Source organism: Passer domesticus, chromosome 3 (assembly GCF_036417665.1).
Source record: "Passer domesticus isolate bPasDom1 chromosome 3, bPasDom1.hap1, whole genome shotgun sequence".
In the NCBI taxonomy this organism is placed as follows: Eukaryota; Metazoa; Chordata; class Aves; order Passeriformes; family Passeridae; genus Passer; species Passer domesticus.
This window is the reverse complement of record NC_087476.1, coordinates 3,123,017-3,137,612: the sequence shown is the minus strand read 5'-3', so window position 1 is coordinate 3,137,612 and position 14,596 is coordinate 3,123,017.

The following is a 14,596-nucleotide window of genomic DNA, read 5'->3' as shown; positions in this document are numbered from 1 at the left end:
AGGAGAACCAGCACCCACAGGAGCAGGGGAAGGTGGCTGCAGTGACAACTCACACTCCTGTGATCTCCTGACAGGGTGGGAAAGGGCTTTTAAAGCCAAAAAATGAGACTTTTGAGGACAGATGAGAAGGAAAATCCTGTGTGCATGCACAGGAAGGTCCCTGCCCTCACAGGGCACAGTGCATTTGTTAGAGAGCAGCCAGTGCTGCCTCCCAGGCACCCACCCTGGAGCAGGAGGGTGCAAATCCTTCCCAGGCCACTCAGGGATTGGGTCACATCCTTACTTCACAGGTGTAAAATGACCCTAAAGCAAACATTCTGGTGCACGAGTGGCTCATGTGTTGCACTTGGGTTGTTTGCAAACCCTCCAGCTTTTACGTGCTCTGTACCTGGGGGATGTTGAGCTGAGCAGCTGTGTTTGACCAGCAAACTCCCCAGTGCCTCCTGGTCCCTCATCACTGCCTCAAATGGTCTCAGGATCAACCCCAAACGTTGCTCTTCCACCAACCAAAGGGGCTTTCCCTCTCCCTTTCCATTAGAAATGAAAAAAAAAAAACCCCACACTTTCCTCAGCACCAAAGTGGCCACTGCATCATTTATAGGTGGGTAACACTGGTTCAGGAGAGATTACAGCAATTTTTTACATCTTTTTTTCTTCATAGTTAAGCTCCATGGAGAGCCTCACTCACCTCCTTTGCTCCTTGTTCCTTGAGAGGCATTTTTTGTTAACACAGAGCAGGCAGGATTTGCCCTTGTGCCCCGTCCCAGAAAAAGAGAGAAAAATAACTCCAAACAATTGCAAAGCTTTCATTTGAGAAATTAATCCGCAAGGGAGCAAGGTTAAAAATAAAGTTCTTTGGCCAGGGCCTTTATAAGCTCTAGCCATATTCTCTGGAATATAATTCATAAGCACAATATGTTTTTTTGTTGTGAATGAGTGTGAAGTACCAGAAAAGGAAAGAGGAAACCCCTAATGTAGTCCTGAATAGACCTGTGAAAAAGGATAATAAAACTTGTCCTGGATTTCCTTTAGCAGCAGGTGCTTCCTTTAGAGTTTCTATTCATTCAGACTTTGGGCAGACACAGCCTGCCAATTTTTTTTTTTTTAACTTTTTGTAAACACAGCACTCAGTTGATCTGAATGAAGGTGAATTTGTCTTCTTGGCCACTGTCAAGCTCATGGGCTCACAAGGTCAGTGGCAAAGCTTCTCCAAGCTTTTGGGGTGGGTCCCCCTTCAGACCTGACAGGTAGAAAGGTGCTTCCTCAGGTCAGGAGGTTTCCTCAAGAATCCAAGGCTGGAACCCCCCAAATTTCCATTTTAAACAGATCACCCCATCATTCCTGGTGAAACATCCACTCTTGTCCATCCACAGCAAGACACCAGCAGGAGAATGCAGCTCCTCAGCCTCCCAAGGCTCATTTTTGGGTAAAAAAACCAGAGCTATTGAGCATTGATTGATGTCTTCAAAACCTTTAACCATAGGGTTAAATTGCACAGCATGTGAAGACATACATTGTCCAGGTCCTTTAGCTTTCAACATCTCCCTGGACAACACCAGAAAAACACAACTTCTCCCTGTCAAACACAGGCTGGCTTCCCTACCAAGCCCTTCTCCCAACCAGAGACAGCACCACAAACTCCATTCATAGAATCCTAGAGTGGTCTGGGTTGGGAAGGGACCTTACAGCTCATCTTGTTATGTACACAGACAGAAAAAGGCAGTTTGCTCCAAGGAGCTGAAAATCTGAATTCACCTTTCCTGAAAGTGCTGAAACAGCTGACACTTCCATGAGCAAAATACTGGATATATTACAGTATATCACAATACATTACAAACCTTCTTGTCTGCCTAAAGGAAGGAGGGATTGGAACAAGAGGATCTTTAGGGTCCCTTCCAACCCAAACCATTCTGCACAAACTGTCAGAACTGTTGTTTTTTTAGGTGCCTTTAACGATTATATATTATTTTCTGTAGTTGCTTTGTCTTGCCAAACATCCTCACTGCCTGCTCCAACTCACTCCTACTGAGGAAAACACGAACAGCTCATCCCATTCCCTATATTTAACAATCCAAACCTGGCACAGATTTGCACCAGCCCTGGTAACAATGGCATGCAACACCTGTCAGTGACTGCATTTGCCCAGGGATTCACTCTGTTCCATGCTGTGTGTGTTTAATAATTCCTGCGAACAATGGGACAAATAAACTTTTTTTGTTTGGTTTTTTTTTTTTTTTTTTTGCTCAGCTCTCACTCGAGCCAACACCACTGTCCAAATTGTACATGAGGGGCCTGCAGAGGCTGGTGGTTGTTTCCTAGACTTGAGGCCTCTTTCCCTCAAAAAAGATGTTGTCAGCAGCTCTGAGCTCAGAGAGGGCATTTTCCACTTGTTTGGAAGGAAGGAAGAGGAAGAATGAGCAGGAAAGGGGCAGCGTCGTGCAGGGCTCTGAAGGCAAAGGATGATGAATCTGAGCTTCAAGCAGGGGATGACAGACAGATCTTCTGAGAAAGATCTGAGCAGAGGGATGAGGGGTGTGTGGAGGGCATGGGCAAGGTTGGAATAACAAGGGGTTACAGGAGCAGGGAGCTGCTGACCAGAAGGACTGAAAAAATCTGCAGCTCTGTCCTGGAACAGTGTGTAGGGATAGGGGATGGGGAGCATGTGGAGCTGCTGGAAAGAGTCCAGAGGAAACCATGGAGTGCTCCAAGGGCTAGAGCCCCTCTGCTCTGCAGCCAGACTGGGAGAGCTGGGAGTGTTGACCTGGAGAAAAGAAGGATCCAGGGAGAGCTCAGAGCCCCTTCCAGAGCCTAAAGGGGCTCCAGGAGAGCTGGAGAGGGACTGGGGACAAGGGATGGAGGGACAGGACACAGGGAATGGCTTCCCACAGCCAGAGGGCAGGGATGGATGGGATATTGGGCAGGAATTCCTGGCTGTGAGGGTGGGGAGGCCCTGGCACAGGGTGCCCAGAGAAGCTGTGGCAGCCCCTGGATCCCTGGAAGTGTCCAAGGCCAGGCTGGACGGTGCTTGGATCAACCTGGTATAGTGGGAGGTGTCCCTGCCCATGGCAGGGAGTGAAACTGAGTGATGATTTTGTCTTTCTATGGCTCAATCCACCCTCTTCATCCCAGCACAAAACTCACCCCCCCAAGATCTTATGTCTCCTTCCAAACATCATTCCCCATCTCTGCATCAGCCACTGTCCCCAGAGGAGGACCCCAAACTCACCAGCCAACCCCCCCCTCCCATGTCCCCTTGTCCCCATGTCCCCATCATTGCCCCAGTGGTGCCAATCTGACCATAACTGCCCTGAGTCTCAGCAAACACCACCAGAACACACCCCAGGCAGAACTTATCACACAAAAGTTATTGTTTGAGGTATCTCAGCCCTCCTTAAACAGCAGAAAATCCATCCCAGAGCTCTACTTGAGCACCTTGTGTAACCCAGCTGGGGACAGGAGATGCTGGGGGACATCCCAGCCATGGTGGACCACCAAAAACAGGAGACTTCCCTTAACATGAGCTGCTAGAGGCCGTTCCTGCATGAAAAACAAAGTCTTTTTAGGTCATTTAACCTATTCCCAGGGTTCAGCAAAGCTTCTTGCAGCCCAGCCTTGTTACAGATATGATTCACACAATGATATTTCAATCACTTCCTCTGGGAGACTCTTTCCAACAATGCAGATTTCTTGGCAGGAGAAGAATTCCCAGGCACTGAGCTGAAGTTTTCCTTCACCCTTCCAATGCATCCTCTCAAACAGCTTCAAAATGAGAATTTCCCTCCCTTTTCATTGCCCTGCTGAGGAGCCACATCATTCCCCAGGGGCAGCTGCCAAGCCCAGGGAAAAACTGAGATGAGAATCCAAAAAATCAGAGCTACAGTGATCCTTATCCAGTTCAAAGAAACTGAAGGAAAAATATGGCAGGTTCTCCACAACTCCCTGACAGGAGGGTGGAGCCAGGTGAGGGTTGGTGTCTTGCCCTAAGGAACAAGGGATAGGACAAAAAAACCCCAAAAAAACAGCCTTGGTTTGCACCAGGGGAGGCTTAGCCTGGCTATTAGGAATAATCCAGAGAAGTGTTGGAATCACCATACATGGAAGGATTTAAATCATGTGGATGTGGCACTTGAGGATATGGGTTAGTGGTGCACTTGGCTCTGCTGGAGAATGGTTGGACTCAATGATCTTAAAGAACTTTTACAATCTGGAGAATTCCAATTTTTTTGACCTTTTAATAACTTCCCAGCTCAGAGATTTTTTTTTTTTTCAGACCAGGAAAATCCCAGTGACACACCCCAGGTCTATCCCATGGCTTTTCTGCAGATGGACCCCAGGTGTCTGTACAGGGATACTAATCCAAGAGTCTGCTAATCCATGAGTCTCCTGATGTCTGACAGGACAAAACTCTGTCATGTTGGACTTCAAAAACTGGTGATTTCTGAAGATTAAATATGCCTGAATGTTTGTAGCACAAACTCAGAATCCTGGAATCACAAAGACTGGAAAATCCCTCCAAAATCATCAAGTCCAACCATTCCTCCAGCAGTGCCAAGGCCACCTCTGACCCATGTCCCCAAGTGCCATAATTTAACATCCATAATTTAACATCTCCAGGGATGGGGATCCCCCACTTCCCTGCCAGACAAGCTACCCCCATTTTACCAGAAATGATCACCCAGTCCTGGATCTACTCCTGGAAAGAGAGGACAAAGCAATGCAGGATGCAGATGAAATGAGAAATTTTAAAATTGTCTTTGAGCAGGGGTGTGGAAGAGGGAGGAACAGAGGCATTTTCCTTGCCTGGAAGACACATCTGTGTTCTGCAGGTGAAAACTGAAGGACAAAATTCATTACCATTGGTTGGGACTATTTTGCTGTACCAAATGATGGTTTGGCCATGATTTTCCTCCCTCTTGCAGCTCAATCTCTCACGTTTTTTTTTTTTATTTATTTTGAAGGATTGTCTCCCCAGAAGTTCAGGAAAATAAACTTCTTATCCCTGCAAGTAATTGTGGAAGGGATCCAGTAGACAAAGCAAAAGGTACAAATACAGCCAGATTTGTGGTTTTGCAAAATATTAAATTGCAGAGAAACAGGCTTTGTATTAGAATTGTTTGTTATTATCCATCTCTTGAGCATCTCTGAAAACAAACCTTCTCCCCTGAGAAGGAATAACTCATCCCTTTTTATTATTTTTATTATTATTATGGTGCTCAAGACACCGTTGTGAAAGCGCTGTGGTATCAGATCAGTTATCAAAGATGAGCAGTTTTCTCTTGTATTAAGTGATGTGGAAAGATTGTGAGACAACCTCTGATGCTGAAAATTTGCAATTTAAATAACTGGCCACTGGGGAAAAACAGGGAGGAAACTGAGGCACGGGAAGGTGTTTTGTCCCCAGTGTTTTTTTCAGCACTCTTGAGAAGGAAACTGAAGAGATTCTGAGAATTTGGGTTGTTTGAGGTCACACAGAGAAAGTTTATGGTGAGCTCAAGAGGCGAAAGCTGAGCCAGATTTCCCAGTGCTTAAATCCAGCAGTGAATCCATTTTTGCTGGACCACAGGGAGCAAAACTCTTAGGAGAATTATTGCTCCTGTCCATCTGTCTTGATCAAAGCATGAAAACATGGAATCAGGGAATGGCTTGGGTTGGAATGGGCCTTAAAGTTCATCCCAACCCTTGCCATGGGCAGGGACACCTTCCACTATCCCAGGGGGCTCCAAGCCCCATCCAACCTGGATAGGGTCCCCTGTGTGATGTGGGCATGCTGAGATCTTCCTTCCTGCATCCCACCAGACCCTGGAGCCATTGCAAGGCCCTGGAAGGAATCCCAAAGTTTAGGGAAGGTTCTGGTGAATCCTATGACGTAAAATACCTTCATTTTTGGACAACAACCCTCAGGCAGGACCCACAAAGTGTCATCCCACCTTGTGCAGGTGGCAGGGTGGACATTCCAGGTAGGATAAATCCCCAGGTTGGTGGGTCATTGGCACCCACTGAATGATCCATAGGAATTATTTTAAGCAAGGAATGAGGTGGAGGAAGTCTCAGAACTTCCCAAGCCTGGAGTGCTGGTGATTGTCCCACCTCTGGAATCGTTCAAGGCCAGCTTGGACAGGGCTTTGAGCAACCAGATCTGGTGGGTGACATCCCTGCCCATCGCAGGGGGTGGGACTGGATGACCTTAAATGTCCCTTCCCACCCAGACCATTCCATGATTCTCCAATCACATTCCCTGCTGGCTGTAGAGCCTCATGCCACCCCCCTTGACCCCATCCCAGGCTTTATCCCACCACAGGACTTCTTGCACACCCCATCCTCTTCCCATTGCTTGTGCACACACACACACAGACCTATTTTTCCACAGGCCACAGGGATCCCAACAAAGCCTATGAAAAAAGGAAGCTGCCCATCAGCTTTTGGGATCTGCTCCCTACGGGCCTGGGGAGGGGATGCGAATCCCTTTAGTGCTGGGTCGGGTTTGGCTTATTACAAATAATTTTTTCCCCTCTTTTCTCTCTGTCTCCCTGGATCAGGATCCCGGGATGAGGCCAGCATGAGAAAGTGGGGGCTGTCCGTGCAGATGTTGCCCGGGGAAGCCGAGGTTCCCACACGGAGTAGGAAGCGGGGCCTCACGGAGCCGGGATGGGGACTGCGGAAGTGGCAGCAGGGCTGGTCCAGGGATGATGGGAGAGGAGAAGCCAAGCGGGGGGGCCCCGGCCTGGAAGGGGGGGACATCTATTCTTGGAGAAAAAGGGGGGCCCTGGTTGGGGGGGTTTTATTGTAAGGCTTTGTTTACACCCCGAGCTGAATGAATCAAATGACCTTGTTTATTGTCGGTCTCCTGAATGGACGGCACAGGGAGAGGGGGGAGGGATGGGGAAGGGGGGAGTTGTATTATTGTTAATTCTGCCATTTACAACTTCTTCTTCTTCTTCTTCTTTTTTTAATTTTTTTTTTCCCCCACCACGCATTGTTGCCATGATAAAAGAATAAAAGGTGAAACTCTATTCCTTCCTTTCCCCATCTCCGCAGTATTCTCCAAATCCCCAGGCAGGAGCCTGTTGGGATGAAAGTGCCAAACCACGGAGCTATGGATGAGATGCAGGGCCTGATCCTGCTGCTCCTGACCTCATCCCTTCCTAAAATCCTTCCCCATGGGGTGACACCTGACCTCACAGGGCTCACTGTGTCCCTTCCCAGGGGGGACAACAGGACACAACAAACCTTTTGCCACCATCACTGGATGGATCCCATTTTGCCCCTGGGTAGATGCAGCAGCATGTCCACTGCTGCCACATGCAGACACATTATTGCCAGGGAATATCAACATCCAGGAATGGTTGCTTACAGCCCTGGAGTTTTTGGAAGCTGAACTGAAGGCCTCCTTGAAGGACCCAACTTTGCAGCAAACCACCTGCTCTTGGTGCCAGCTGCATGGAGGTATTTTGGTGCAAGTCCTGATTATGGTTTATTTTACCTTTTAATTGGCCCCTGATGATCCCCACTGCTGCCTGATGACTCCTCAGCCAAGAACTCAGCAGTTTTGGGGGTATTTAACTTTGCAGAGTTATGAAGATCCAGGTTTGAGGGTTAACAAGATTGCTGAGGGCATGAAATGGTCCTTATTGGTTTCAGCATCACAAAAACCCTCAGGGAGAAAGGCAGAGGATTATGTTGGGTTTGAAATGACAGTTTTCCCTCCTTGTCACAATTCATAAAGATTTTTACATCTCTAGGATGAAGGGAAAGAGTGAAATATTTCCCAAATTCTGGCCCCCTTGACTCCACATGGAAGTCAGCTCCTGCAGTAGGATTTGCCATATTCGTGGATGTTTCCCTCTATCACTTCACCTCTTTCAGCTTAAGGCATTTTGATTCCTTCAGGATCATATTTTAATTTCTGAATGACTTCTGGATATTGTTAGCACAATGTCAGAGATTCTCCCTGGGGACAAATTGAAACCTCATCCCAGAAACCTCATCCTGGCTTCTTCCCCTCTCTCCCAGCAACTTGCAGATGGCGATGGAGCTTTCCTGGCTGAGAGACATCAGTGCAACAAGGAAAGCATCCTAAGTAGCTTGTACAACCAATCTTCTGGGAATTCAGCGCTGGAAACCTGATTTTTCAGGGGATACAGGTGTCTCAGGTACTTCAGGGCAGCTGAAATGTCACCGAGTGCCCACATCCTGTGTGGGCAGCTGAATCACACACCCGTGGCACAGACATCCACATCCCAGGAGGGTGTTTATCCCACAAAAACCCAATGAAGTGACTCAGCAGACCACAGGGAGGTCTCTGATTTATGGAGAGGTGAATCACTGCCTGAAAAAATTTGCCAGAGATCCACAGGCAGTGTAAGAGGCTAAAAACCTGAGCTGATAAGACATAAACACTTAGAGGCAGGTGAGTTGTGGCATCCAGGGCATCCACCTTGGGAAATGTACCTTCCCAGGACAGAACCCAGGGAATTCCTGCCCCTGTGCTGGAGCTGGGGTTGTGCTGAAATGAGCCTGATCCTATTTCCCCAGGCTGGTTTACAGAGAAGGAGAGAGATGAGCAAGAAACCCCAGGCCTGGACCTACAGAGGAACTCAGATACACAATTTTAGGTCCTTTCTGGCCACCAAAGCTGTGGATTTATTCTTATTTCAAGGAATAACAAATAATCCAGCCTTTACAAAGGCACCCTGACCACATTCACCCCTTGGAAGAGACTGGATGGGCTCATCACTGAAGTCATTCAGTCATTATGTTCTTGCTTTATACTCTTCCCAATGAGCTTTTCCCATTACTTATTCACCTCTCCAACCCTTGCTTGGTCACAGACTTCTCACTAATTAATATCAAGGATTATCCTAGTTCTTTGGTCAGTGATAAGCTACAATCAAGGTTTTCATCCTTGGCTTCCTTCATTCATGTGCTCCATTTTACTGGCAGTCTCCTTTTATTTTGCCTCATATCTTTCAGATTTCCCTGTGGTTCAAGACAGGGGGATTTAGTGAATTTAATGCAACCTGTGGGTGTAGGACACACTGCCAGAGGGTACAGAATGGCCATAAATATTGAAAATTTACATCAGCATTAGAAGAACATATTTTGGGCCAAGGTCAGGAAACCCTTGGCTGAGAACAGAGGTGGGAAAAGAGAATTAAAAACACCAAGAGGTAGAAATGAGCAAAGAAAAGCCCTGTCTGTTACCTAGAGCCAGAAGAGAGGATGGACAAGGTGTATTTTGGCTGTGACACCACAGGCAAGTGGATAAATAAAAGCCCTTTTCCCCTCTCAGTGGCCCAGCCCTTTTTTCAGTAACATGTGAACACCGTTTGCCATCCATGCCACCACTTTCCAACCTGTGCAGCCCCAGGTGGGAATGGGAATCTGTAAATTTCAACAAAGGAAGGCGTGAGGCTACAGGAGTGCAGCAGCAGTGGTCCTTGAACAAAGTGGGTGACCCAAGAAGGGAGAATTAATAATTAGTCTTAGTCCATAGATAGCAAAAAACAACCATGAGCTCTGCTCAGCCTGGATTCTGAACTTTTAGGAACCAATGGCTGGTTCCCTCTATCCCTTCACCTCACTTCTCTTTCCCTTCAATTTAAGGCATTTTGATTCCTTCAGGATCATATTTTAATTTCTTTATGACATCTGGATTTTGTTAGCACCACATCAGAGATTCTCACTGGGGACAAGTTGAAACCTCATCCCACTTTGTTCAGTGATCTTTGAACAAAGTGGGTGTTACAAGGAGGGGGAATTAATTACTTGTCTCACTCCAGGGATAGCAAAATACAACCATGAGACCTCCTCAGCCTGGATTCTGAACTTTAGGGAACAAATTTTTCCCCCTAACCTGATAATTGTATCAATTGGACAAACAATTCTGTAATGCCCCCATCTCCTCTCCATCTCTACACCAATGCATCCAAATAATCCAGTATTTAGGCCCTGAGCTCATTCAGATTTACACTGAAGGACTGGACATCAAAAATCCCTGGGATCTGTCTGATCAGAGGACAGGGAGATGCATTTTGGCATAAGATTTGCAGTTTGATCAGCAAAAGCAATTTTGGTGAGGTTTAAAATCCACTGATGTCACATCATGGATGGAGATCTTGGATAAGGCTGAGTGTCATAAATACTGACACTTGAGATTATCCTATGCAGGGATTAAAAGAAACCAAAACACCCCAAAAGAGGGACTTTCTGCCATCTAGGGGTTGTGTTTTTCAATTGCAATCAGGACTGCAAAAGGAAAACTCTAATTTCACCTGTCTTGAATCTATGCATGTAAATATGTCAGTATATAAAAAATGAATAGACATTCTTTCAAAAAATAAGTTTTAAAAGGGAAGAAGTTGAGAAACTCCTTTTTTTCTGTGAATATGCAGAAATAAACCCCATTTAATTTCTGTTCTACTGCAACATCTCAGCATTATTTGTGTTAGAAATGTGCTGGTTAAAGCACATGAGAAAAAACATTTTATTTTCCATTTCCCAACTGGGAGGAAAGTTTTTTAAAAAATCCACAAATGAGGAGGGAGAAAAGCAAGAGGTCTTTTCTTTTATTTCTTCTTTAAAACCTCCGTTTTTGTAACATATCCAGTAGTATCATTAGCATCACATATTTTTATGCTTAACACCCACAGCTAAGCTCAGCCTATAAACTAATTAAACTCATGCTTAAAAAGTAAAAAAGTGATTTGATATTTAAAGTGTGCCCCACTCTTCACTCCTTGGGCAATTTGTTGAAGGATTTAGAATATTAATAAGCTAATAACATAATAATATTTTAATATTTAATATATAATTTCTGTGCTACACAGATGGCAAAATTATGTGATGAGTTTGGTTTTTTTTGACGACGGCCTGGAGTGCCAAGACAAGGGGGAATGGCTTCCCGCTGCCAGAGGAATAGATGGGATATTGGGAAGAAATTGTTCCCTGTGAGGGAGGGCAGGGCCTGGCACAGGGTGCCCAGAGAAGCTGTGACTGCCCCTGGATCCCTGGAAGTGTCCGAGGCCATTTTGGACAGGGTTTGGAGCATCCTGGGATAGTGGAAGGTGTCCCTGCCCATGGCAGGGGGTAGAACTGGATGGGCTTTAATGTCCTTCCAACCTGGGCTGTTCCAGTATTCCACAACTCTATGAAAATCCAACATTCCCAGTTTATGACTGGTCACAGTTTCTCCATTTCCATCTCATGTTGCCCAAACTTTGCCATCTTACCTGGTTGATAAAGATCCAAAATTTAGAAAGCACATGAAAAAAATTGTCTTGTTTTCATAACATTTAATTTCTCCCCCAAAGTGGCAACTGAAGGAAGAAGTGCCCTGAGCCAGATCCAAACTGTGGCTCTTTGGTCCAGTTTTATGTCTCCAGACTTTGTAAGTGGACAATGCCCAGGGGAAAATTTTAAGAGATGATAAAGATAAAATAATATTTTCCTGGTAGCTGAGCCATTGGAGCATCCCTAGCCAGGAGTCAGACTCATCTGATGAAATCCTTGGGTTTTGCAATGTAGGACACCACACTATCCACCAATCCAGGATTTTCCAAGAGGCAGCTGGATTGAGGGCACTCATATGGGGAAGGGAGAGTTTTCAAAGGCCTGGAGATGGCCAAACTGGGTCACTTGGCTTTGTGAGGGTGCCACATTGTTGGCACTATTGTTTATTGACATAATGCACCTACAAGGGGCAGATCTGGGATTCCTCCAGCCCCATCTGGGCTCTGCATCAGGTTGGACCAGGAGGAGCCTTTGCTTCCCCTTAACTCCTGCATTTACCTTGGGACTTTTCCGAATTCTTCAAAAATTGCTCCAGTTTTACAGCCCCCCACTGCCAGAAGAACACTTCTTGGGATTACTTTTTTTTTGGTCAAGATGACTTTGACATGTATTAAAAGTCTCTTTTCTTTAACTTAGCTGTCAAAGAAGGAGTTAGAATTCTTTGGCTGTAGCTCTTTAGCTTGTTTATTATTTCTTATCTAAAACATTTTCTGTTTGGTTTGCTGAGGTTTGTTCAGCAGATTAGTCTGAGGCACATTGTCTTCTTCCAGGGCTGGCATTGTCTTTTATATTATAAACTACGTATTTGATATTTACAGTTATATTCTAATACTTATCACTTATATTAGACAGTGACTTTTTACTCTACACTAATCTTAGAGTGCTACTATCATTAACAAGATGGAGGCTAGGAAGAAGAAGGAAGAAGAACAGGACAACACCTAAATTCTTTTACTTTGTCCTTTAGACTCCCATAGTAAAATTTTAAAAAATTCTACTTTTCACTCTGACTACTACTATTATGCTACTTAAGCTTTTGTGACTTATAATTCTTCACATAACGTTGGTAATTTTCTCTATGGGTTAAGATTGAACTCCCAAGTGTCTTTGTCTTCCTGCCAGGGTCTCTGAGCCCCTGCCAGGATTTTGAGCCATCCAGGGCACCCATCCAGGATGTCCTGGGTTCCGACAGACACTGAGGGGCTGGAGCGTGTCCAGGGAATGGAACGGAGCTGGGGAAGGGAATGGAGCACCAGAAGGGGCTGAGGGAGCTGGGAAAGGGGCTCAGCCTGGAGAAAAGGAGGCTCAGGGGGGACCTTGTGGCTCTGCACAACTCCTGACAGGAGGGGACAGCCAGGGGGGTCGGGCTGTGCTCCCAGGGAACAGGGACATGATGAGAAGGAACGGCCTCAAGCTGTGCCAGGGGAGGTTTAATTTGGACATCAGGAGGAATTTCTTCATGGAAAGGGTGGTCAGGCATTGGAAGGGGCTGGCCAGGGAGGAGATGGAGTCGCCATCCCTGGAGGTGTCCAAGGAATGTTTGGATGTGGCACTCAGTGCTCTGGGCTGGTGACAAGGTGGGGATCAGTCCCAGGTTGGACTCGATGGTCTTGGAGGTCCTTTCCAACCTAAATAATTCTGTGATTCTTTGTGTCTTACCCTTTTATCCTTGCAAATACTCATTTACAAGATGCAGAGCAGCTCCCACAGTGACTCCCACCAGCAGCCCATGGATTTGTGCCCTGGATCACACCTGGGGTGGAACGGGATGTTTCTCCCACCAGACTTCAGCAGGTGACAGGAAGGGGTAAGAAGGTTGGGATTCTGCTTCACAGCATCGTTCCTGGATATTTCAGGATGATTTTCTCAAAATGCAAAAGCTTCAGTTTAACCACAAAGCGCAACAGGAAAAATCCTCATCCTCCCCAACGTGCTCCTGAGATGGGATGCTCCTTTTCCACCCGTGTCTAATTGGGATTTCTCCCGCTGAAATCATCTGAGGCTCATTATGCAGCGAGGCAGAAACCGATTTACCTTTATTACAGAACAGTTCTGCGTTTCTCCATGAGATCACAGTGGGATGGCACCATTCCCTTCCCTTTCTTGTATTGTTAGCCTGTAATTGTGCCGTGGATTGCTTTGAAACCCTGACAGCCGAGCAGGGGCGTGGGTGGCATTGAGAAGTTTGGGATGCAGCCCCTTCCCAAATCCACTGGCAGCAGGTTGGCCCAAACCCTTTTCAGCAGTGACTCAGGGTGCCCCCAGTCACAGTGGGGGAAACAGAACACCAAAATGCATCTTTTAAAGCCTTTGGAGGATTTCAATAATGGCTTCATGACTCCAGCGAGCCTGCCAGGCTGTAGGAGGATGTTTGGGATGGCTGCAGAGCAGGAATCATTGGCAGAAGAGCTGGGAAAGAAGCAGGGTTTGGAGGAGGGAGCTCTGTGCTGGGAAATCAAATAGGGATGAGTGGGTACAGGATTTTTCTACCAACACAGAGCAGAGATGGCTGAAACCAACCCAAACCCCAAGCCAAACACAGGCCAGGCCCCTTTGCCAGGAGGCAGCTTGGATCAGCCACCCTAATACAGAGAATGTCACCATATGGGTCAGGCAGGACAGGGCTGCTTGGTTCTTGGGGTGGAAAAGAGGTTTTGGTGCCATTTAGGTCATGGGAAATGTGAAATATCAACATCTGTGTGCTGGTAGCAAGGAAAATAAAATAGAGTCACCTCGAGCTTATGTAAGGACCAACCTGCAGAGGTGGTTTTTAAATGAGCCTTTGGAGGTGCATGAGTTTGGGATTTAAAATACCAGGAAAATGGAAGTGCAGGGTCCAGTGTAAAGGTAAAAATCCTACAGGGCAAGCTAAAGGCAGTTTAATAAGTGAAGCAAAGCTGTGTGCAAGCAAAGAGGAACAAGAATCATGAAATTACAGAATGGATTGGGTGGAAAGGGACTGTAAAATTTAGCCTGTCTCAACCCCTGCAACAGCAGGAACATATTTATTTATCCCAGATTGCTCCAAGCGCTGTCCAGCCTGGTTTTGGACACTTTTAGGGATCCAGGAGCAGCCACAGCTTCTCTGGCTAACCTGTGCCAGGGCCTTACCACCCTCACAACCAAGAATTCTTTCCCAGTATTCCATCTAAATATCTCTTCTTTTATTTTAAAACCTTATGGAAAGGCTGAAACACACCCCCTTTTCTCCTTCTTTCTCCAAGATTTTACTGCTGAGCATGGCACTGTGTGGTATGGAATATCCCTGTGGTCATTTGGGGTCACCTGTGTCCCCTCCCAGTTCCTT